This window comes from Dama dama, chromosome Y, assembly GCF_033118175.1.
Source record: "Dama dama isolate Ldn47 chromosome Y, ASM3311817v1, whole genome shotgun sequence".
NCBI classification, from domain to species: domain Eukaryota; kingdom Metazoa; phylum Chordata; class Mammalia; order Artiodactyla; family Cervidae; genus Dama; species Dama dama.
The window spans coordinates 12,204,708-12,230,307 of record NC_083715.1 but is presented as its reverse complement, the minus strand read 5'-3'; the positions used below and the strand labels follow the sequence as shown (position 1 = coordinate 12,230,307).

Genomic DNA, 25,600 nt, shown 5'->3' with positions numbered 1-25,600 from the left:
TGCATCTGGCGCTACCCCAGGCGCTGTTACACAACTGGTCTCTGAAAATTCAAACCGTCTTCCCGCTCTGCAATCCAAAGAGCGCACTCTTGTGCCCCATGGGACCCTTAACCCCTGGGAAGTCTCCCTGAGTATCCAAAGGATAGACAGGGGTGCAAAGTGGCTGGATACTTTCTTCCCCAGGACAGGAGGCTGTCGCTGTCCAGATGGTAGGGGAGTGGGTACAAACCCCAATGCTTGCAACACTTGACCTCCACTGTTCAAGGGTACCGGAGCCATAGGATAGGGTACAGATCTCTTTCTGTGTCTCTTTACTCTGCTCGCATAGCACTGTTTCTGGCAATCCTTCTTTGTGTGTACCAGCGGCTGGTGTCTGTGTGTTTCCTTCTCTCTAAGTGGTACTGTTGCCCTCTGTCACTCTCTGGACACCAGCGCTGAGAAGAGACTCTTAACCTTGGAGTGAAGGCAAGCCCTTGTTCACTTCAGTGAGATGCACACACGGGAGATCAGAATATTTTCAGCCCACACAGTCGGAGAGTGCTTTCTCAAACTTGAAAGCCAACAGTGGGAGGTCACTACAGAACCACATATAGAGACAGGCGAACAGCCCACAGTTGCTGGGTTGACATGAATGCTACACAAACTGCCACGCTTGGCCACACCTTGCACAGTGGGAGGGAAGGGACATGCTCTGTTGGCATGAGGGAACTCCCTGAACCTTGTTTGAATACCTGCCAGTGAGACGCTAAGGACACCTCACCATTAGGTTCCAAATCTCACCAGTGCTGGAGCCATGCATGTCTGCCCATTTACCTTATCCTGGCTCTTTGAAAGTGGTTCTGTTCTCCCGGTGAGAACACACCCCAGCCTAGCCTGTCGTCCAACCCTGTGGGGCCGGGAGCAGCAAGAGGATCAACCGAAGCCATCCTTCCTATAGTCTTCATACATGATATAGGTGTTCTGCAATGAGTACAAAGAGTGATGTTTCACACTGGAAAATTCTGCAGGTAGCAGGTGCTGCTGCATCTCTGAAACCTTACAGAAAAGACAAGGGGTGCTCACGCTCCTGGCCAGGTCATGGAAAGAATGCCCTGCATTTGAGAAGGATGCAAAGGCCCTCATTGCTGGGTGTCCAAAGGGCTGTTGGCTCACCCACCATGGCTTCTGTGCCTGGGACTGCAGCCCAATATGTGTCTCGGCCCCTCTGCACTCACGGATCGCCCCCAGATGATTTCCTCCTGCCTCTCCTTTCTGCCAGGGGTCCTGGCTACAGGACTCTATTTCCATTTAGGACTTGCAAATTCAGTGAGATCAAAGGGCATGATTCCCTGGCCTCAGTGCCTCTGCTGGCAAGAGTCTATGTACCTTTCACTAGTACCTTCATGTTTCCGCTATCCATTCTTCCATCACCTAGCTAGGTCTCTTCAGACTGCTCATATGCACAAGTGTACTGGAAGGTGCTTCTGCGCACATATGTGCACACACATCCAAGTGTACACACTCATATCCCTGAGAGGAGACTTACACATATGGAGAAGTACAGGCTTTCCTGTCCAGGAACATGAATTTTGGTAAGCACCCGACATTCTTCGTCCCGGTTATTCTCTTTCACTTGCTCGTCGATCCTGTCAGCTTGCACTTCGAACTCTGTGGCTTGTCCTCAAGGGTAACAAAATCTTGGCATTGTTCATGACAGGGACCGATCTGCAGAGCGTCGGGCAGGCCTGGAAGTGCTCGGCTTTGACAGATGAGTGACCTGCAGCTGTGTTCCACATTCTCCCATACCTTGGGCTGATTCACAGTACCAGTCACGTTGGCATGATTCCATTACATGTGCATTCCTTGAAGGAACCAGAAAACAAGGGCCTTTGGGCTCAGCTGACTTGGAGAACCGCTTTTTCGGTGTGCACCTCTCTATGTCATGCCTCATCATGTCTGTGCCCCGTTGCAACCCTATCATCTGTTAGGGCCCAAAACATTCTGGGTGAGGCCCCCTATCCTCCCTATCTCTGGAGCTTTCTGTGTGCACCTGTCTACCTGCCACCCCAAGCACTATCTCCCTGTAGCAGGAAAAGGCCAATTAGACGCTCGAGCCTCCAAAGGCTCCAAGAGACTGTGGCAGGCCAGGGACTGATAAAATATTTTGAAGAAGGTGCACATACATCTACAGGGTCTCTTCCAATATAAGACATGGGACCTGAGGCCAGAAAGCTAAGGTGGCATCCCTAGACATAGTCCCATCAGTTTACTACTACCCAGACCCACGGAGACCCTGAATGGATGATGCCCTGAAAACTGGCCCTTTTAGGCCCACAGCTCATGCCTCCCTTGGGCAGAAAGCACTGTTTCCATCTCAAATGCACCAAGAGGGCGTCATCCCACCCAAGGTCTCACTCATTTGATAAATGCCAAGGCTCTATTTCAGTTTCTCTCACTAGGCCCAGGTTGGACTCCCTAAAGCCAGGCACCCCTGCTTGCCTACCCAACACACGCGCCAAGGAAGGCAGTCCCTGCTTGGGCCCAGGGTCATTGAAAACGGTCACCTGGAATGCAGGGTCCCTCGGAGTGTCGCTTGGTTCAGATCCCCTAAGACAAAATCGGAGATTCTGCACCAGCAAGACTGCCAGAATCCACTCTCAAGGTCAGACCGTCACCTTCGCCACTCTGGCCTTACAGCCAGGGACAAGACTGCAGAGGAGGGAAGGAATTCACATCAGGACTTTCAGCACAAGCCATGGCACATCTTGTCAGAACCACTAATGTCGAGCCCCGGGACCCTGAAAACCAGCAGGCTCTGAACAAACCCCTGGGACCTCCCTGTCTCCCACTGTCCGAAGATCCCTTGGGACAAGCAGCCAGCCTACCATCCTTGCATCCTCACACTTCCCTGCCTCTTCTCAGGCACACGCCGGCAGAGGGACACACACGTACACCCCACACCTGAACTCTCCTTGCCTTTCTGCACTGCCAGGGAGGTTGCAAGTGCCCTGTGGCATGCCACGCACACACCCTGTCTCTGCTAGGATGCCTGTAGTTTTGCACGGACAGCCTACCTCAGCACAGCTGACATTCTGTGTCATATCGTGCCAGTGTGTGCTCCTTCGGTAGGGAGCGTGCTGCCTGACGGGCTGAACCTGGGCAGCACTGGTCCAGGACTTCTCCCGTGTATCCTTCTCAGGTGTGTGGAACAAGTTTCCAGGGCTGCAGGCTCTCTGTGCCTCCTATTCCTTCGGGTCTCTGTCCTTCTCCACAGGACCTTAGTCTCCTCAGAACCCCGGGTCCTGCCGTAGCCACGTCCAACATATCCATCGACTGGTCCACACTGCCACTGACTGAGCGGTCCACAAGGAGTGGTTTCACAGCCCGACCCCATCTGATTTGCCCTGGTTGAATCCTCCGACCATCCAATCCTCCACCTGCTCCAAACACACAAAATAACATGATAGTAATGGTGGACGTGATTTTTGTCTTTGTCTAATTGCAGACTTGTGAGCCACAGTCTGAATTATCACTGGCCATCCTTTCTCAAACTCCAGGAGTTTGTAATAGAAAGGGAGGCCTGGCATGCTGTGATTCATGGGGTGGCAAAGACTCAAACACGACTGAGCAAATGAATTGACTGACTGACGGATCCTTTCCTCTTTCCCATCCTGGTCAGGGTCACTGCAGAGATACGTCGACCAATGACCCTCAGTCTGGGGAGGCCTCGTGCCTCTTCTTCTCGTCTCTTGGCAGTTCCTCTCCTGACACCTTCATCTGTGTGTCTGGCTTGGGCGAGAAACACACACACATAGACCCATATTAAAACAGGTGACACAAGCCCCCGTGTGTATATACACACACATGCTCGGCATGGGGACACAAACGCAAACGGGGAACACAGCTCTCAGTAGCTGAAGACGCCAATGCCCAGCAATGTGGGAGATGGCATCAGTAGGCACCATATTCTTCCCTTGGGGCCCCCTGTCCACCTCGTCCCGCAGCTCTTCCATATTTTCTAACCAGCCTGAAGCCGGTTCCAGTGCGGCCTGCGTGGTGGTGGTGACACGGCGAGTGGTGGATGTGGAAATTCACAGACGACCCCAAAGTCAGCACCTAAGTGCACTGGGATCCCAGAGAGGACACCCTCTAGTAATAGGCACATCCCAGGAGCAGTGGCGGGAGGGAAGGACCCAGACGATCTCAAACTTTCTGAGCAGCAGAAGACCGGGGATAGCACGATTGACCGAAGGATGATTCTGACAAACAGACGGCATTCACCCTGCCTCGAGCAGAATCACCAAGGATTCTGGCATTACAACCACAGCTGCTTGGAGGGAGACTTCCTTCACTCACGGCCACACCGAGTCCCCAAGCCTCCAGTCTCAGCACATCACCTGCTACATGCATGACCCTAACCCAGGCTCCGCAGCCGGCTTGCATGAGCCTGAGGCTCTCCATCTGGGAAAGGACAGTGCCCCAGCCTCTACACAGATGTCCCCTCAGGGCCCCGCTGCAGACCCCCTCACCACCTGTGTTTCTGTCAGCTCCCCATTGTGGCACAAATTTCCTCCCTGGGGTAGTACTTCAGGGGATCGCCCCACACCTCCTGGCCAATGATCTGATGGCAATAAGAGCAAGGTCACCCCGGGGCTGACCAGGCCCCTAACCCTCCCGTGAGAAGCCAAGAGCTCCAACATCAATCGCCAACTGTGCGCAGGCCCAAACCAAACCCACCTCAGCAATCCTGTTCGATTCTGGGCAGTTGTGGCCTGACAGCCAATTGAGAAAGTTCAGGTTCCTGGTGTCCAGCCTGCGGCTGGGTGCTACCTGTTCAAAGTCCCAGAACCAGTGGACTGGTGTGGAACGGCGTGCCCTATACCCTGTAGAAAGACAGGGGAGACAGGGGCGGATGCGGCAGCTGAAGCATCCACCCACACCCCCACCACGGCCCCCTTGCGTACCCACACTCACCACCCTGGGAGCCACGTTAACCAGTAATGTCAAGGTAATATTCCTTAACAATCACCGTGTTCCAGAAGTATGGGTTGTCCCGAAAGGAGAAGATCAGCTTGCAGCGGGACCGTGGATGGCTCTGCACCTGCACCTGCCAGCACAGGGAGGAGGGAAAAGGTGGAAGCATTGAGGGGCCTCTGCTTGCCTCCCAGGTGGGCCTTAAGAGCCTCCATAAAGCCTCTGCAACGTCTCTCAGCACAGACCCATGGATAACACCATCCCCTACCTCCCTTTCAAGTGCCATACCCCCCCATCCTCAGCCTCCCTCACTGACCTTGAAGTCGATCATGTACCTAAGAAAGTCTTCATCCTGGGCGCTGATTATGACTGACACTTGTGGGTGGTTCATAGTCTGCTTTAGGTCAAGGAGACATTCAGGCCACATGCCGGGCCAAGAAGAGCCAGGGGCAACAGCCCTAGTCTGGCCTGGAGAAGGACACTGGAACAGGCATCTGCAAGGATGCTGGGCACTCACGCTTGCCCGGCCACGACTCACATCTTCAGACCCTGCCATATCATCAGACCTGCTCGTGGCTCTGGGTTCCCTCTGCTGTTCTGCAGCTCAGGTGGTCTGCCACCCAAAAGCAGGGGCTATTTCTCACCTCTCCTGCCCTCCTCCTGGCCCGTGTTTGCATGTCACTGGTAGTATGGTTAGGACTTGCAGTCCTTGTGACTACCATATTTGAAAAATTGGGGTGTGTGTGTGTTTCTATGTGTGTCTGAATGTGTGTGGGTGTCTGTGTGTGTGTGCGAGACTCCCATGTCTCAGCAATTTCCGGGGATCATCCACATTTACAACAATAAAAGTCTGCAGTTGCTGCTCTAGTGTATTTTCTCTGGTCATCCTGACCTAGAGGCCACAGGTACTGGTCCTCCTCAGACGCAGGCCTGAAGGGGAAACCTCGAGTCATGGCTGTGACACTTACAGGTGTAGCTCTGACCACATACTACTTGGCTGTGCCTTTGGAACCTGCCAATGCCCAGGACCACACTTCTGTCAGCGGCCTGCAGCACCCTACCTCTGCCCTCGCCACACAGCCGCACCCCCCACTCCTGCACATGCTCCTGCTTCTGCTCCACTTCTTCCTCCTTTTCCTGACAGGCAAACGCCTAGGAGCAGCAGGAAGGATACAGCTTTGGCCCAGAAGCCAGGGATGCCCTGGAGGATGACGCTTCTCTGAGCCAAGTGATGCTTCCTCCTCAGATGGTTCATGCGCATGAAGCGAAGGGAGGCCCGGCGGTTTTCCTCATGCAGGGTGCTCACTTCCAACTGCAGGGCAGTCAGTGCCTGTAGCACATTTGCCACCGGCCGCTCAGTTGGGCCTCCAGGTCTTTCCAGGCCCTACGCCTCCACCATCTTCTCCTCCAGCTCCTGGGAGGACCCCTGTTTCCTCTCCTCATCCACCACAACCTCCACCTCCTCCATGACGTCTTCCTCCTGCAGCTGACACTCCCTCCCAATCCCCGCCTCTTCTGGTCCACCAAGGCTTCACCATCCTCCACTGCCTCCACCAGGTAGTGGGTGACCTCTTTGCCTAGCATGTCAACTGGTGGCTCCAAGCTCCCAGCTGCACACAGCATCGCTACAGCAGGCTCTGTTGCCACTCCCCCCTGAGCACCGGAGCACCCATCTAAGATGGTCTGGAGTCTCAGGACGCTCCTGACTTCCTCTGACCGCCTCTCACGCTCCTATGGGCCCTGGCTGTGACCCCGAGCTGGGGCAGATGTGAAAGGACCGGACATCATAGCAGAGCAATTTTTGGGCAATGGCGAGCTGGCTACAGTCTACCCTGAAAACAGTGACCTCTTCCCCTGTCGTGCCAAATTTTGGCTGTAAGGTTCCTGTCGGGCACAGCATCATGATGGCAGGTCATGTGGCCACTGCCCCTTTACCACCTGGCCTCCCAAATAAGAAAGAAGAGAGTCCCGAGACACTCCCATCTTCCTCTAGCTGCCTCTCACACTCCTTTTGACCCTGTTCATGCTCCAAGTTGTGGCAGATTCGAGAGTTCCAGACATAACCTCAGGTTAGAAAGTGAAGGTGGTGTTCTACTCATTGTCCCTTCTGTTTACTGCTTCCCAGACCCATAGAGTTCCCAAACAAATGACTCTCTGGGAATCCTGCCATTTCCTGGAGCATAGCTCATGCCTCCCTTGGGCTGAAAGCAGTTTTTCTATTTTAAAGGCACCAAGACAGCTTGATTCCACCCAAGGTGTCACTCATTTGCTAAATGCCAAGGTTCTATTTCAGTTTCTCACTCTAGGCCCAGGTAGGACTTCCTAATGTCAGGCATACCTGCTTGCCTACACAGCCCATGCACCAAGGAAGGCAGTCCCTGGTTGGGTCCATGGACATCCAAGATAGTCAATTGGAATGCTGTGTCTCTCTGTGTCACTTCATGCAGATCTCCTGCGCGTAATCTGAGATTCTGCTCCAGTGAGACAGCCAGAATCTGCCCTCATTCAGAACGTCACCTTTGTTGCTCTGGTGTCCACATCCTGTGACAAGTTCCCAGAGGAAGGAAGGCATTCACATGAGCACTTTCAGCACAAGCTACTAGGGTCTTTGGATTGATCACTATTGCCTAGCCACTGGACCCTGAAAACAAGCAGGCTCTTAACTAACCCGATGGGATTCCCTGTCTCTTACTGTCCCAAGGTCATGAAGCCAGCCCACCATTCTTGCTTCCCCCCCTTCCCTCCCTCACAGGCACATGCTGGCAGAGGGACACACCTATACAAAACATATCTGCACTTTCCTCACATTTCTGCACTGCAATGGAGGCTGCAAGTGCCTAGAGGAATGCATGGCTCACACCCTGTCTCTCCTAGGATGCCTGCGGTTTCACAGGGACAGCCTACCTTAGAAGGTCTCACATTTTGTGTTGCATCATGCCAGTGACTTCCACCCTCAAGGAGGGAGTGTGCTGGCTGATCAGCTGATCCTGGGCAGCACTAGCTCAGGACCTTCCCGAGTATTCTTCTCACATCTATGGAACAAGTCTCCAGTGCAGCAGGCTCTCTGTGCCTCCTCCTTCACAGTTATCTGTCCTTCTCTTCAAGACCTTAGCCTCCTCACCATGCTGGGTCTTGCCGTAGCCACGTCCAACATTACCATAGGCCAGCCCACGTCCCCACAGACTGAGGTGTTCACAAGCAGTGGTTTCAAAGCTCCACCTCACCTGATTTGCCCTGGGCAAATCCTCCAACCATACAAACATTCCACTTGGTCCAAACACAAAAAATAACACAGTACAAATGGTGAATGTGTTTTTACCTTTGTTCTAATTGCAGATCTGTGAGCCACAGTTTGAATTATTACTGGCCATCCTTTCCTCTTGCTCATCCTGGACAGGGTCACTGCAGAGATACGTCAACCAACCACCCTGAGTCTGGGGACGCCTTGTGCCTCCTCTTCTTGTTCCTTGGCATTTCCTCTCATGATGCCTTCATCTGTGCATCTGCCCTGGGCCAAAATCACACAAACACAGACCCACATAAACACAGGTGACAAAACACACATCCGTATACATGCACATGCTCAGCACAGGGACACAAATGCAAACAGGGAACACAGCTCTCTCAGTAGCTGAAGATGCCCTTGCCCAGCGATGTGGGAAATGGCATCAGTAGGCACCATGTCCTTCCCTTGGGGCCCCCAGTCCACCTCTTCCTGCAGCTCTTCCATATTTTCCCAAGCTGGCCTGAAGCTGGTTCCAGCACGGCCTGCGTGGTGGCGGTGAAACGGGGTGTGGTGGATGTGGAAATTCGCAGACGACCCCAAAGTCAGCCCTCAAGTGCACTGAGATCCTGGAGAGGAAGCCCTTCAAATGTTAGGCCTTCCAAGGAGGAGTGGCGGGAGGAAAGGTCCCAGACAATCTCAAACTCTGTGATCAGCAGGAGGCTGAGGATGGTGGGATTGACTGAAGGATGATTCTGACAAACAGACGGCATTCACCCTGCCTCAAGCAGAATCACTGAGGATTCTGGCATTGCAACCACAGATGCTTGGAGGGAGACTTCCTTCACTCACGGCCACACCAAGTCCCCAAGCCTCCAGTCTCAGCACGTCACCTGCTACATGCATGACCCTAACCCAGGCTCCGCAGCCAGCTTGCATGAGCCTGAGGATCCCCATCTGGGAAAGGACAGTGCCCCAGCCTCTACACGGCTGGCCCCTCAGGGCCCCCCTGCAGACCGGCTCACCACGTGTGTTTCTGTAAGATACCTCTCATGGCAGAATCTTCCTCCCTGAGGTAGTACTTCAGGGGATCGTCCCACATGTCTTCACTGGTGATATGATGAGAATAAGATCAAGGTCAGCCCAGGGCTGACCAGGCCCCTAACCCTCCCATGAGAAGCCACGAGATCCAACATCAATCACCAACTGTGAGCAGACCCAAACCAAACCCACCTCAGCAATCCTGTTCGATTCTGGGCAGTTGTGACCGGACAACCAATTGAGAAAATTAAGGTTCCTGGTGTCCAGCCTGTGGCTGGGTGCTCCCCGTTCTTAGTCCCAGAAGCAGTGGACTGGTGTGGAACGATGTGCCCTATACCCTGCAGAAAGACAGGGGAGACAGGGGCAGATCCCACACCTGAATCACATGCCCCAGCCCTTTTGCACACCCACACTCACCACCCCGGGAGCCACGTTCACCAGTGATGTCAAGGTAATACACCTTAATGATCACCATGTTCCAGAATTAGGGGTTGTCCTGAAATGAGAAGATCAGCTTGCAGAGGGACCATGGAAGGCTCCACACCTGCACCTGCCAGCACAGGGAGGAGGGAAAAAGTGCTAGCTTTGAGTGGCCTCAGCTTGCCTCCCAGGCAGGCATTGACAGCTTCCACAATGCCTCTCTAACGTCTCACTACACAGGCCCATGGATAACATGATCTTTCAACTCCCCGTCAAGTGCCATACCCACTCATCCTCAGTCTTCCTCACTGATCTTCAAGTCAATCATATAGCTAGGAAAGTCTTCATCCTGGGCACTGATTATGATTGACACTTGAGGGTGGTTCATAATCTGCTTTAGGTCAAGGAGACATTCAGGCCACATGCCGGGCCAAGAAGAGCCAGAAGCAACAGCCCTAATCTGGGCTGGAAAAAGAACACTGGAACAGACATCTGCAAGGATGCTGGGCACTCCCACTTGCCCGGCCACCACTGACTTCTTCAGGGCCTGTCATACATTCTCATGGCTTTGGGTTCCCTCTCGTGTTCTGCATCTCAGGTGGTCTGCATCCCCCAATCAGGGGCTGTTTCTGACCGCTACTGTCCTCCTCCAGACCTGTGTGTGCTGTGTGGTGGCATATTGAAAGTCTGTTGCTGAACCATGTATAGACACTGGAATTCTCGGCCTGTGGATGAGAATAATTCATTCTGGGGCCAGAGACGAGGCTGATTGCTCATAGCTTTTGTGTAATAAGGTTGTATTAAAATATAAATGAGATAGAGAGAACTTCTGACATGGGCATCAGAAGCGGCCAGAAAGAGTACCCTCTTGCTAGTGTTATCCATGGAATTATATAGTCTTTAATTAGTTATTACAGTGAATCAAAAGAATGCCTGGGCATTGTAAAGACGTACTAGACCTACTCCCATAATTTGCATTTTAAGATAATATGATTAGCCAGATTCCCCTCCCCCCCCCCATAGACTGTCCTCAAGCTGGATACATTATTGTTATATAATCCTAAGGAAGGTAGAGGGAAAAAAAGTTTGTCTTTTCTTCCTCCTTGAGAATTTCAGACCCCTCTCTCCTTGGGAACCATGAGACTTCTTATCAGCCTACCTAGGAAATGACTCTCCCCCCTCCCCCCTTTTCTTTTACTAGAATTTTGTTGCCAAGGGAAAGGGGCATCCTTTTCACTCCATAATTATTTTCTGTTGTTTAGGAGTGTGGTCCCTAAATTGTTAAGGCAACATAATCTCCTTACTCTCATATTGAGGATCTCTGATCCATGGTCCCAAGTAATATTTGGAGGATGCTGTGGCAGTCATAGGAGCTAGGACAACCATTTGTAACTTAAAAGCCTTCATGCAACTAGAAACAAATTCAATTACACAGTTACAGATGCAGATAGCAAACAGCAAAAATGGAACAATCAGAATTATTGTAATTAAGATAAGTTTCCACCATGGAGAGCTAGTTAACCTCTCCCAAAGTGAGGCAATTGAGGCTTCTGGAGTATCCATAGTCTCAATCATATTCATCATGTGTTAAAAAAACGAGTAACATTAGTGCTCATATCAGGTGTATAAGTACAGCATTGTGTATGAATAATGGCACAAGTTCCTCCTTGCACAGCTGTCAGAATATCTAAAGCAAATCTGTTTTGTAGAACCACCTTTCTATTTGTGCTTGTTCAGCATTAAGAGCTGAAATAACTTTTTGGGAATCTTGAGTGAAAAAGTTGGCTTAATGCTCAACATTCAGAAAACTAGGATCATGGCATCTGGTCCCATCACTTTATGGCAAATAGATAGGGAAACAGTGGAAACAGTTTCACACTTTATTTTTGGGGGGTTCCAAAATCACTGCAGATGGTGATTGCAGCCATTAAATTAAAAGACACTTACTCTTTGGAAGGAAAGGTATGACCAACCTGAGTGAGTGAGTGAGTGAGTGAGTGAATTTGCTCAGTAGTGACCGACTCTATGCGACCCCATGGGTTGTAGCCCACCAGGCTCCTCAGTCCAGAGAATTTTCTAGGCAAGAGTACTGGCGTGAGTTGCCATTTCCTTCTCTAGATAGAATATTAAAAAGCAGATATATTACTTCACCAACGGAGGTCCATTTAGTCAAGGCTATGGTTTTTCCAGTGGTCATGTATAGATATGTAGTTGGACTGTGAAGAAAGCTGAGCACCGAAAAATTGATGCTTTTGAACTGAGGTGTTGGAGAAGACTCTTGAGAGTCCCTTGGACTGCAAGGAGATCTAACTAGTCCACCCTAAAGGAAATCAGCCCTGGGTATTCACAGGAAGGACTGATGCTGAAGCTGAAATTCCAATACTTTGGCCACCTCATGCAAAGAGTTGACTCATTGGAAAATACCCTGATGCTGGGAGGGATTGGGGACAGGAGGAGAAGGGGATGACAGAGGATGAGATGGGTGGATGGCATCACTGACTCGATGGACATGACTTTGAGTAGACTCCGGGAGTTGGTGATGGACAGGGGGGCCTGGCATGCTGTGATTTATGGGGTCGAAAAGAGTCGGACATGACTGAGCGACTGAACTGAACAGAACTGAACTGAATGCCTGTTGAGTAAAATCAGTCAAAACATCCATTCGTACCATAACATCTGTAGTTCCCAACGAGGGAACAAACACTGCAGCCAAATAATCATGCCAGTGAAATAAGGACCTTACGCACCGAGTTTTAGGGTGGGGTAAATTAGCAGGCTTTTCTGGAAGCTCTGAAAATATAAAGCTGTCAGTAAAGGCCAGACCTAGGGTGAATTTCCCTATCCAACCAGGGGGAAGCCATGTCCATAAGTAATAGCCACATATCCAATAGTTCCCGTTTGGAGCAAGCCAGCATGACTGAGATATCCAGTCCCAATATGTGCCTGGCCAGACAAAGGGAGGACCTGAGTTGTGGTTGGAAACATCGGAATGATTATATTGCATATTTCCTGAGGCAAAAATCCCAAGTGTTTCCAACCATTATCATTAAGTTGTTGACTAATTTCTGAGGATGGCTTTATTTCTTCCTGGCATATGGGGGCAGTAATATTAATAGTCTTTTTTCAGGAGTTAACCATATAATCTCATCCCATATTTGATAAATATCAGTTAAAAGACCATTAGATCCAGATCTATTTGCCTTAGGTGTAGCAAAGTAGTCATTAAACCAAGACAATGTATAATCAAAATTAAAAGTCAAATTACATCTACAGTTAAAGTACAACGTGTTGCATCAGTCCATTTTAGGGTTGTTAGATGTCATCAGTTTAGGAAGAGTCATCAATGCAATTGTTGTTGAAGGTATTTCCAGACTTTGAGGAAGTCTTTTCCTTGAAGTGGAGATGTCCACCACGTGACGCCTTCCACTGAAGAACAGGGGAGCACTCCACAGACCCAGTAGTTAGACCGATTGTAGAATGCAGCATAGGAGTGAGCCCAGGATATGAATGCATTGTCTTTAGGATCAAACGGCAGACTCAGGATTTTTAGATTCAACAGATGTAGGCTCACATAGATTATCAGGCCCATTTGAAAAGTAAAAAGTCAGAGCATAGAAAGTAAAGGCATAAAATGAATTCACTTAGCTCTGGTCAGGGTGCCACCTTTTAACTTCAGAAAGGTGTACCCATGAATCAATTCCTGACACTTTGACAGCTGTGGGAGAAGAAAGAATAACTTGGTAAGGGCCTTTCCAGAGGGGCTCAAGGGATGGGCCCCCAGACCCCAATTTTTTCATGAGAACCTTGGTTCCCGACTCAAATAGAGGTTTACTTGACTCAGAGGCCAGGTAGGAGTCATCTCCCGGATTTCTGTTAATGCCTGTTGAAAATATGAGAGCTGAGTTACATAACTTAAAGTTAATTCCTAGGCTTCAGGGTCTATAACAATATCTGTGCATAAGAAAGTCCTTCCATAAATACACTCAAAGGGGAACAATCCCTCCTTTTTTTTTTTTTTTTTTTTTTTTAGCAGTTTGAGCCATCATTAAAGCTATGTGTAGGAGTTTAATCTAATTGTTCTGTGTCTCTTGATTTAATTTGTGCAGATGTCTTTTGATAATGTCATTAGCTTTTTCAACCTTTCCTGAGGATTGGGGTCTCCAGAAACAGTGTAAGTGACATTTTATACCTACAACTTTAGACACCCCCTGAGTTACAGCAGCTTTAAATGTGGGGTCATTGTCACTCTGAAGGCTCTGCAGCAGCCCAAACCTGGGGATAATTTCATGGATTAAAATCTTTAAAGCATCCTTAGGTTGTTCACTACAGCATGGAAAAGCCTCAGTCCACCCAGTAAAAGTATCAACCCAAACATGTAAGCAAGAATATCTATTAACTTTTGGCATATGTGTAAAATCAATTTTCCAGTCCCCTCCAGGATACTTACCACTTCATTATAATCCAGATTTTGTCACCTTTTCAATCTTTGGGTTATTTTTTCTGACAAACCTCACACCTTTTGATAATCTTTAAAGTTTTCATTACATTTAACCTTCAAAAAATGAGAAGCCATCTGGTAAGTACTCTCTGCACCCAAAAGAAAACTCTTAGCATAAAGTCTTAAGAATTTTCCATTAAGCACTTTCAGAAATCATTGATCGTCCATCCTCAGGCTGTAATCATCCTTTCTCAGTAATCTTTGCTCCTCTTTTCTCAAATCTTTCTAGTTCTACTTCATAAATTGTGTTTTTTCCTGTTCCATAGGACCTCTCCAAATCAAAGTCCTCTGTAGTGAAGGGATTTCATAAAGTTTCATTTTTCTGGCTTGAAAGTCAGCCAGCTGATTACCTTCAGCTAATTTACTCCCATCCCTGTTGTGTCTTTTGCAATGCATAACGGCTACTTGTTTAGGACAATATATAGCTGTTAAAAGTCTCTTAACCTCTCTGAAAATTTTAATAGGTTCTTCTGTTGCTGTTTTAAGCTACATTTACCTGCTGCCCTTTGCTTAATTCTAGATACCAGATCAGAGCCACAGGCTCTGCTAAATGGGCACTGGTTCCCTGCGGGAGATTTTGCTTCTAAAACCTGTTCAACAATCACCATGGCGTAACCTGCTTTACACCTTTCATCCCGAACAAAAGAACTGCAATCAGTAAATATTTCTATGTCAGAATTGTCTATTGGAGTATTCATTCTTGAACTGTATAGTTTCAAATTGGGAACAATTGTGATCAGGTGTTACATTTTCCTTCTCAGGAAGGAAAGTGGCAGGATTTAAATTTCCAGAAACTTTAAGCTTGATTACTGGATCTTCCAATAATAATTACTGATATTTAAGGAGCCTACTGTCTGTCACCCAAATAGTAACCTTAGAATTTAAGATTCCACTCGCATCATGAGAAATCATATAGAAAGGTTTCATCCATTAATTATATTTAAAGTTTCAGGTGCTAAATAAAACTGCTGCCACCCACATCAAATTACATCTAATTCTCTGATTAGATAAGCAATAGGTTGCTGGTGAGGCCATCCGGATTGTGTCAAAACCCCCAAGGCCACACTTTTACTAACAGTGACAAACAAATTAAATTCTGACCCTGTGGGTAAGCTCCAAGAGGGAGCTTAATAGAGAGCAGTCTGAAGAACCTTAAAAGCCTTTTGAGTACCTGGAGGCCAAACCAGATTGTTGACTTGGGCCTGCTGAGTTTCAGCTATAAGAATATGTAAAGGCCAGGCAAGTTCCTCACAACCCAGAATCCAAATGCAATAGTAGCCTGTGATTCCCCAAAATCCTCTCAATTATCTGAAAGTCATAGGTAGGGGGTGATTTAGTATAGGTTTAATTCTCTCAGGGTCTATGGTCCTATTCCCTTCTGATATGATTAGGCCCAGATATCTAACAGATTGTTGAAAAGTTGAGCCTCTTCTCTTGATGCCTTGTAACCACAGCCTGCCAAAAAGTTTAAGAACTCTTTCAACACTTGTGACCAAGCTTCCTCTGTCTCATCACAGAGCAAAATATTATCTACCTACTGTAACACCACTGCTTCAGAGCTTTTAACGTTTTGTAGATCCCTTGACAAACTTTGTCCAAATAAGTGAGGACTGTCACGAAATCCATGGGGCAGAACTGTCCAGGTTAGCTGAGAAGCTGGCTGAGTAGGGTCCTCAAAGGCCAATAGAAGTTGAATTTCCTCCACCAAAGGCACTGAATAGAAGTCATCTTTCAAATAAATTACTGAAGAATATTTGGCTCCTTCAGGAATTTCAGAGAATAGAGTATAAAGATTAGGTCCCATGGGGTGTAAAGGAACTACAGCCTCATTTATTATTTGTAAATTTTGAACTAGTCTCCATTTACCATTTGATTTCTTTATACACAATATAGTAGTGTTGCATGGACTATTACAGGGAATTATTAGTCCCCACTCCTTTAAAATCCCAATAATGGGTTTTAGCTCTTCCTTAACCTCAGGCTATGGCATCTGTCCCACCACTTCATGGGAAATAGATGGGGAAACAGTGGAAGCAGTGTTAGACTTTTTTTTTTTGGGGGGGGGAGGGGTGTCGCAAAATCACTGCAGATGGTGATTGCAGCCATGAAATAAAAAGATGCTTACTCTTTGGAAGGAAAGTTATGACCAACCTAGATAGCATATTAAAAAGCAGAGACATTACTTTGCAAACGAAATTTCATCTAGTCAAGGCTATGGTTTTTCCAGTGGTCATGTATGGATGTGAGAGCTGTGAAGAAAGCTGAGCACTGAAAAAATGATGCTTTTCAACTATGGTGTTGGTGGAGACTCTTCAGAGTCCCTTAGACTGCAAGGAGATCCAACCAGTCCATCCTGAAGGAGATCAGCCCTGGGTGTTCTTTGGAAGGACTGATGATGAAACTGAAACTCCAATACTTTGGCCACATCATGTGAAGAGTTGACTCACTGGAAAAGGCCCTGAGGCAAGGAGGGATTGAGGGCAGGAGGAGAAGGGGACAACAGAGGATGAGATGGCTGGATGGTATCACCGACTCGATGGACATGAGTTTGAGTAAACTCTGGGAGTTGGTGATGGATAGGAAGGCCGGGAGTTGGTGATGAACAGGGAGGCCTGGCATGCTGCGATTCATAGGGTCGCAAAGAGTCAGACATGACTGAGCAACTGAAATGAACTGAACTGAACCTCCGGCTTCAGTGGATACTGCTTCTTATGCAGAAATAAGTGTGGGTCTTTGATCTTGACAACTACCAGAATACAATTTTGTGCTCCACACACAGATTTTCCATCAGCCCATATTCCAGTATTTACATTTAGTTCAATTAAAGGCAGAGAAAGGGAAGGCTCCATATTCACAAAAAAAAGAAGCATGAACCTTGCTCAGTATATCCCTACCCAAAAGGGGTGAGGGAGACTCTGGCACAATCAGAAACTCTTGTGAAAATAGCAACGAATCCCAGTAACAGCTGACAGAAACACGTTTTGTCTTGTCCAGAGAGTCCCGTTATGAAAGCAGATTGGGAACAAATTGGGCCAGGTGCTTCCAGTATCTAAAAGGAAACCAACGGAATGGCCCACCACAGTTACTAATACCTGGGTTCCTCAGGTGTAATTAGGATGGGAGCTTGTGTGGGGACCCCAGACACCTTCAAACCTGATTGTCTTGAGAGTGTGACCCCTGAAACCTACACCTCTGGGGCAGTTTCTCTTCCAGTGTGGTCCTTTGTAGACCAGACATGGAGCCGGGGGTGGCATAGATGCCTGGGTGCAGTCCCATTTGAGGTTCCCCTCCTTTCCACTGTAATAGCAAGCCCACCCCTTTTGACCTGGGCCCCTCTGGGCATTTTTCTCAGGCTGTTTAAGAACGGATTTCATAGCCTTTGCGAGGGCTTCCACCTATTCCTTTGTCTTTTTCTGCCTTTGTTTTGTTTCCTCATATTCCCCATTATAATACACTGTCTGAGCCAGTTGTAACAGAGTATCTAAAGACTGATTTGGTCCATACACCTGTTTTAATAGTTTATGGTGGATATCTGGAGCCCACTGAGTGAGAAATCTATCATTTAAGATCACTTTTCCCTCTTCACTATTGGGATCAATCTCAGTGAATCTGTGAAAGGCTTCTCTCAGTCTATCTAGAATTTTACCAGGAGCTTCCTTTTCCTCCTTTCTTTTTGTGACAATTTGCCATAGTTTAAAGGCTAAGCATGCACCTGCCTGAGTCCTTCAAGAATATATCTGACAAATGAATCTGACCCCATCTTCCTTTAGCTGTGTTGTAGTCCCAGTCTGGTTCTGTAATTGGGACTGCCTGATTCGCAGTGGGAAAGGCAGTTATCTCGTCCTCCCTCACCTACTGATTCAATAACAAACCATTCATCTCCATAAGCAACTGCTTTTCCCAAAACTCGAGTCATTGAACGGAGTTAGTGTTTGCCCCAAGATATACATTACCTCCTTCCAAGTAAGGTCAAAAAGCAGAGTAACACCTTTAAAAGCTCTAATATACTTTTCTGGGTCCTCTAAATAGTCTCCCAGATCCTCCTTAATTTTTTGTATTTCTTGATAAGAAAATGGCTTATTAAATTTCATAGACTGATTATTTATCCTGGTGGGTGCTTTATGAAGAGGAAGCAGCTTGTGTGGTTGTTCCTCAGTCTCTCTGGCTATTCTGTGCATATGATCCCAGGGATAGATTGGAGAAACCAGCTTTTCTTTATCTTTTTGTCTCCTGTCCTCCATCTCATCTAGCAAAGTAGGAGGACAAGAGAGAGTTGAAAGTGTCACATCCAAAGCTATACCCTTAGGACACAAGTCTGGCATATTTCACCGAGAGAAAAAGGGCAACACATATGCTACTTCTACCCATTTCCCTTGTTTTCTTCACAACTGGTCTAATTGTAAAACACATTTATACTAAGACACCCTGCAACCGGCCACCATTCACCATCCTCCAATGGATACTGTCGCCATGCAGTATCACATAAGAAGAGCAGGTTTGTCTTCTTTAAGCCAATGGAATAAATCTATCCCAGTTTTTCAGGATACAGTAAGAGGATAGAATCGTTAACTCCCATCTGTAACTGAGAAAAAAAGTGACCATCACCCTCTTTCTACCGGAGGCATCCCTCCCTGCTCTAGATGGGGATGTAGACAGACTTTACACCAAAGCTTTTCTTTCCTGGTCGGACTTAGACTGTCCCTTACTAACGCAGGCAGCATACTCATCCCTCCCGGTTCTACCACCGAGATGGGGGTAGACCTGATGGTATCCCTGACTGACTTCCACCTCTGCACCATTAAAAAGTATATTCCTGACTTCAATAAGACTGATAAGAACATAAAACTTAAATGTTCTTCCAAGCGTCACCACACCAGTAAATGAGCCTCCTCTGGTCCACTAAGAGCCAGCATTACCAAAGGGGGGGGGGGGGGAAATCCTTTGTAGTTCCAATCTTAGTAACTTTTAACCTCAGAGATGCTCTTGGAGCTAGAACTCAATCTAGCTTCAGAACTTTCCATCCCTAGTGGGGCTAGGTGCTTCCTGACTACCAATCTAAGTTTGGGGCCTAAGTATAGTACACAGTAATAGCATAGATCACAAGTCCCTTGAAAGTCTATGATCAGACAGATTAAGTTAGTACTTCTAACTCCAAGGAGTTGTGAAATAGTCAAAAAGACCAAAAAGTTTGACCAAGAAAGGAGAGTTGGCCCTACATGCTTTTCCTGTTTCTGGTTGGTCCCTGAAGGTGACATTGGGTGCTTCCTGGAAATGGTGGGTTGGTTTAAACCCCTGGCAGATTTCTGCCATAAGCCATGCAAGGTCACCACAGAAACGCAGAGCAGGGCTCCTCACTTGCTTTGCGAAGGACATGTCATTCATTCACACAAGAACACCATAGAGACAGTAAAGTACAACAGAAAATGTGTTCGCTAAAACAACAAAAAACTAGAGCTCCAAACATCGTTACCTTGTCCTGAAGAATCCTGGATGACCCCCGGAGATGAAAGGTTGTTGCTGACCTATGTAAAGACGCTGGATTTCTTGGCCTCCAGAGAAGAATTAAATCCGGGGCCAGAGACAAGGCTTGATTGCTCAGAGCTTTTGTGTAATAAAGTGACATTAAAATATAAAGGAAAGGGAGGCAGTCCTAAGAAGGTGAGGAGTAGGATGGGGAGACCACTTTCTCCCATACAAATTCATCAAAAGAACATTTGAACACCAAGCAAATTTCATAGAACAACTTCCAAATGCTGGCAGAGGACATCAGACACCCAGAAAAGCAGCCCATTGTCTTCGAAAGGAGTAGGACAAAATATAAAAGATAAAAAGAGAGGCAAAAGAGGTAGGGGCAGAGATCCGTCCTGGAAAGGGAGTCTTAAAGAAAGAGAGAGAGAGAGAGAGAGAAGTTTCCGAACACCAGCATACATTCTCTCTGACAGGTCTGTGCCAAGCCTTGGAATCTCAGAGGGCCAAATAACCGTGAGGAAAAATAAATTAATAATTTAACCCCACAGATTCCATGCCTAACAGCAACACCCAGCGAAACAGCAGCCCAGACGGTCGCATCCTCCACTAGCGAGCAGGGGAGGGACAGGGAGGAATGGGCTACATTGCTTAGGGTAACAACCGGGCCTGAATTTCCTGAGGGCAATCTGAGGGAACTAGCTTGAGATTGCAACCCAGACTGTGGCAGAGCTATCCACAAAAAGCCCTAACATAAGACACCGCCAGGCACATTCACAAAACAAAAGGATTGAGCAGAGCTATCTGGCTGCTGATCGGCCCAAACCCCACCTGAGACAGGAAGACGAGGTCAGCCAGAGCCAGAAGGGGGCAATCACGGCCCCAGAGAGGCATCTGATACCAAATGGCAAGCAGACTTCTTTGCTAACCAAGATTTCTTGTGATTCTGGACGTTTGACATCCACTGGGAGAAGTTGCAGCCTTCAACTGGGGGCGACTCCATGCACCAAGCACTTAGTCACCAGAGCTGCTCGGACCTGGGACTGGCACGAAATATAGGCCCAATGCCACAAAAGGCAGTTTTGTGCCTTTGTGGAGTACCTAAGAGGCTGAACCAGAGTGGTAGACCTGGGAAGTGCATGAAAACCAGACCTCGCATATGACAGTTCCCGGCAGAGTAAGCTAGAGTCTGAGCAGTATATACAGCAAAAACACACACATCATGAGCAGGGGCAAAACCAGTGTGGCTGAATCACCATGAGCACATGCCAGTGATATTTGTTTGCAGTGTTCCTCCCTCCTCAAAGCACGACTGAATAAATGAGTCTTAAAAAAAAAAAAAAAAAAAAAGTGACCACCACCACTTCCCTTGTGTCAGGATGGAAGTTAGACACTGAAGAGACCAGCAAACAGAAGAAGCTAAAATAAACAGAAGGAACCACTTTGGAAGTGACAGACATGATAGGCTAAAACCCTGTAGTTAGCACTGATACATAGGAAGGAACCTAGAGACCTTGAGAAATACAAGCTGGACCAAGAAACTATCTGAAAATGAACTGACCCCAAACTGTCCTCAGCAGCTTTAGAGAAAGTCTTAGATATATTTTTATTTTTATAATTTTTCAAATAATAAAAAAGTAACATTTAAAAAATTTATTTATTTATTTATTTTATTTTTAAGTCCCCATTACTTCTTTAGTTTTCATTTTTATAAGCTACTATTACCTTGCCAAAAAAAAAAAAAGAAAGAAAGACCCTATTTTTAAAGTAAACTTTATATATATTTATGTTTTATAATTTTTGTGACTTTCTTTTTGTTGTTCTTGCTGTTTTTTTTTTTCATTTTTGTTGTTTTTGTTGTTTTTTGTTTAATATGGTATTTTTGAGAATCTAACCTTTACTCTAGATTTTTATTCTTTGCTTTTTGGTTTTTGTTATCAACTTTGTACTTTTACGAACCCAATATTCAGTACCCATTTTTACATGGGGGCGAGATCACTGACCTGATTGCTCTCTCCCCCTTTTGACTCTCCTTTTTCTCCACTAGGTTGCCTCTATCTTCCCCCTCCCTCTTTTCATCTCTACCCAACTTGGTGATCTCTTTGGTTGTTCCAAGCTGTGGAGACCACTTAAGGAACTGATTACTGGCTGGGTCTTTCTCTCTCCTTTTGATCCCCCCTTTTATCCTCCTGGCCACCTGTTTCTCCTTCCTCACTCTTCTCTTCTCTGTGTAACTCCATGAACATATCTGAGGGATCCAGACTGTGGAGAGCACATAGGAAAGAGATTACTGGCAAGCTTGATCTCTCCCTTTTTGATTCCCTCTCTTTTCCTCCTGGTCACCTCTATCTCCTTTGGAACATAATCCTGAGCCTCAATATACAGGCTGACCAATCTCACACCAAACCCAGTGACATCTCAAAACTCATTACTGGACACTTCATTGCACCCCAGAGAGAAGAAGTCTAGCTCCACCGACTAGAACACCAACACAAACTTCCCTAAACAGGAAACCTCGACAAGCCACCAGTCCAACCACACCCACAGTGAGGAAGCTTCACAATAAAGAGGAACCACCAACTGCCAGAATACAGAAAGGCCACCCCAAACACAGCAAGATAAACAAGATGACAAAGCAGAGAAATACCAGCATGTAAAGGAACAGGATAAATGCCCACCAAACCGAACAAAAGATGAAAAGATAGGGAATCTACCTGATAAAGAATTCCAAATAATGATAATGAAAATGATCCAAAAAATTGAAAACAAATTGGAGTTTCAAATAAATGGCCTGGAGTCAAGGATTGAGAAAATGCATGAAAGGTTTAGCAAAGATCTAAAAGTCATGAAGAGTCTATATATAATGAATAATGCAATAAATGTGATCAAAAACACTCTGGAGGGAAACAAGAGTAGAATAACGGAGGCAGAAGATAGGATGAGTGAAGTAGAAGATTGAATGGTAGAAATAAATGAAACAGAGAGGAAATAATAAGTAAAAGAAATGAGGACAACCTTAGATATCTCTGGGACAATGTTAAATGCCCTAATATTCCAATCATAGAGGTACCAGAAGAAGAAGACAAAAAGAAAGACCATGAGAAAATACTTGAGGAGATAATAGTTGAAAACTTCCCTAAAATGGGGAAGGAAATAATCACCCAAGTCCAAGAAAAACAAGGATTTCCCAAAAGGATAAACCCAAGCTGAAACACCCCAATATACATATTAATCAAATTAACAAAGATCAAACACAAAGAAAACATACTGAAGGAAACAAGGGGAAAAAACAAGAAATAACATGCAAGGGGACTCCCATAAGGATAACAGCTGATCTTTCAATAGAAACTATTCAGGCCAGAAGGGAATGGCAGGACATACTTAAAGCAATGAAATAAAATAACTTACAGTCCAGATTACTGTACCCAGCAAGGGTCTCATTCAAAAATGAAGGCACAATCAAAAGCTTTCCAGCTAAGCAAAAGCTGAGTGAATTCAGCACCACCAAACCAGCTCTCCAACTAATGCTAAAGGATCTTCTCTAGACAGGAACCATCAAAACGGTGTATAAATGCAAACCTAAAACAATAAAGTAAGTGGCAATGGAATCATACTTATCAATAATTACCTGAAATGTAAATGGGTTGAATGCCCCAACCAAAAGACAAAGACTGGCTGAATGGATACAAAAAACAAGACCCCTGTATATGTTATCTACAAGAGGCCCACCTCGAAACAAGGGACACATACAGACTGAAAGTGAATGTCTGGAAAAAGATATTCTATGCAAATAGAGACCAAAAGAAAGAAAGAGTAGCAATACTCATATCAGATAAAATAGACTTTGAAACAAAGGCTGTGAAAAGAGACAAAGAAGGACACTACATAATGATCAAAGGATCACTCCAAGAAAAAGATACAATATTCATAAATATATATGCACCCAACATAGGAGCACCATGTAAGACAAATGCTAACAAGTATGAAAGATGAAATTAACAATAACACACTGATAGCGGGAGATTTTAATACCCCACTCACACCTACGGATAGGTGAATGAAATAGAAAATTAACACGGAAACACAAACTTTGAATCATACAATAGACCAGTTAGACCTAATTGAAATCTAGAGGGCATTTCACCCCCAAACAAAGAATTTCATCTTTTTCTCAAGTGCAGACAGAACCTTCAGGATAGATCACATCCTGTGTCATAAATCTAGCCTTGGCAAATTAAAAAAAAAAAAAAAAAAAATTGAACTTGTTCCAAGCATCTTTTCTGGCCACAATTCAGTGAGATTAGATGTCAATTACAGGAGAAAAACTTAAAAATTCCAACATATGGAGGCTGAACAACACACTACTGAATAATCAAAACATCACAGAAGAAATTAAAAATGAAATCAAAATATGCGTAGTAACGAATGAAAATGGAAACACAACAACCCAAAACCTACAGGACACTGTAAAATCAGTGCTAAGAAGATGGTTCATAGCAATATACTCTTACCTCAAGGAACAAGAAAAAAAGTCAAATAAATAACCTAACTCTACACTTAAAGCAACTTGAAAAGGAAGAAATTATGAATTCAAGGGTTAGTAGAAGGAAATAAATCTTTAAAATTAAGGCAGAAATAAAAGCAAAAGAAACAAAAAAGACAGTCACAAAAAATCAACAAAACCAAAAGCTGGTTCTTTGAGAAGATAAATAAAATTGAAATACCATTAGCCAGACTCATCAGGAAACAAAGGTAGAAAAATAAATTCAACAAAATTAGAAATGAAAATGGACAGATCCCAACAAATAACAAAGAAATACAAAGGATCATAAGAGAGTATTATCAGCAACTATATGCAAATAAAATGGACAACTTGGAATAAATGGATAAATTCTTAGAAAAATACAACATTCTAAAACTGAACCAGGAAGAAATAGAAAATCTTAACAGACCCATTACAAGCACAGAAATTGAAACTGTAATCAGAAATCTTTCAACAAACAAAAGCCCAGGATTAGAGAGCTTCACAGCTGAATTCCACCAAAAACTTAAAGAACTTACACCTATCCTACTCAAACTCTTCCAGAGTTTCAGAGGAAGGTAAACTTCCAAACTCATTTTATGAGGCCAAAATCACCCTAATACCAAAACCTGACAAAGGTTTCACACAAAAAAGAAAACTACAGGCCAATATCAGTGATGAACATAGATGCAAAAATCCTTAACAAAATTCTAGCAAACGAAATCCAACAACGTATTAAAAAGATCATGCATCATGACTAAATGGGCTTTAACCCAGGGATGCAAGGATTCTTCAATATCCACAAATCAATAAATGTAATACACCACATTATCAAATTGAAAAGTAAAAATCATATACTTATCTCAATAAGTGCAGTGATAATCTTTAACAAAATTCAACATCCGTTTATGATAAAAACCCTCCAGAAAGCAGGAATAGAAGGAACATCAGTTTAGTTCAGTTCAGTCACTCAGTCGTGTCCGACTCTTTGCAAACCCATGAATTGCAGCATGGCAGGCCTCCCTGTCCATCACAAACTCCTGGAGTTTACTTAAACTCATGTCCATTGAGTCGGTGATGCCATCCAGCCATCTCATCCTCTGTCATCCCCTTCTCCTTCTGCCCCGAATGCCTCCCAGCATCAGGGTCTTTTCCAATGAGTCATACCTCAACATAATAAAAGGTATATATGGCAAACCCTCCACAAACATTACCCTCAATGGTGAAAAATTGAAGGCATTTCCCCTAAAGTCAGGAAAAAGACAAGTGTGCCCACTCTCACAACTATTATTCAACATAGATTTGGAAGTTTTGTCCACAGCAATCAGAGCAGAAAAAGAAATAAAAATAATCCAGATTGGAAAACAAGAAGTAAAACTCTCACTGTTTGCAGATGACATAATCCTCTACATAGAAAACCCTAAAGACTCCACCAGAAAATTACTAGAGCTCATCAAGAATATAGTAAAGTTGCAGG

General features: G+C 45.7%; 2 pseudogenes; both read right to left on the bottom strand.

Annotated features, from left to right (window-relative positions):
* Window positions 1–4,522: 4,522 nt before the first annotated feature.
* Window positions 4,523–6,738, bottom strand: LOC133053554 (testis-specific Y-encoded protein 1-like; annotated as a pseudogene).
* Window positions 6,739–8,536: 1,798 nt separating this feature from the next.
* LOC133053553 (testis-specific Y-encoded protein 1-like) overlaps window positions 8,537–25,600 on the bottom strand; it is a 34,786-nt pseudogene continuing 17,722 nt past the window's right edge.